Source organism: Mesitornis unicolor, unplaced genomic scaffold, assembly GCF_000695765.1.
Source record: "Mesitornis unicolor isolate BGI_N332 unplaced genomic scaffold, ASM69576v1 scaffold49883, whole genome shotgun sequence".
Taxonomy (NCBI): domain Eukaryota; kingdom Metazoa; phylum Chordata; class Aves; order Mesitornithiformes; family Mesitornithidae; genus Mesitornis; species Mesitornis unicolor.
This window is the reverse complement of record NW_010176335.1, coordinates 728-1,137: the sequence shown is the minus strand read 5'-3', so window position 1 is coordinate 1,137 and position 410 is coordinate 728. Positions and strand designations below refer to the sequence as shown.

At 57.1% G+C, this 410-nt stretch overlaps 1 protein-coding gene across 1 annotated transcript in view; it reads right to left on the bottom strand.

The window, feature by feature from the left end:
- The window catches only part of VPS45 (vacuolar protein sorting 45 homolog (S. cerevisiae)), a gene marked incomplete at both ends in the record, with an annotated part of 1,766 nt that overhangs the window by 789 nt on the left and 567 nt on the right, over positions 1 to 410 (bottom strand). The window lies entirely within an intron of this gene.

Sequence of the window (410 nt, the reverse complement as noted above, 5' to 3'; positions counted from 1 at the left end):
AGCCCCGTCCAACCTGGCCTTGGGCACTGCCAGGGAGGGAGCACCCACAGCTTCTCTGGGCAACCTGGGCCAGTTATTAACCTAGGAGACCAGCTTCAAGGCGGTTTTGGTCCAGTTAGGCTCAATGGAGGTACTGGAACAACGAGCGAGGAGTCAGGGAGATTGATCCCAAGCACACAATGCAGCACAGAGGGGAAGGGAAGCAGCATTCCCCATATTCACCGAGCGAGTCAGTGACAGTGCCTGCATTAAGAGGGAGGTTTTCATCTCCATCATCTGCTGCAGTGAGCGCAGATCTTCCACACAACGTGACATCCTCCTGCTCCTCCACCTCCTCTCCAGCTGCTCACTGCTCCTGCCAAGCACTGCCGCCCTCTCCCTCCTTTCACAGCCTCCACAAGTCCCTTCCT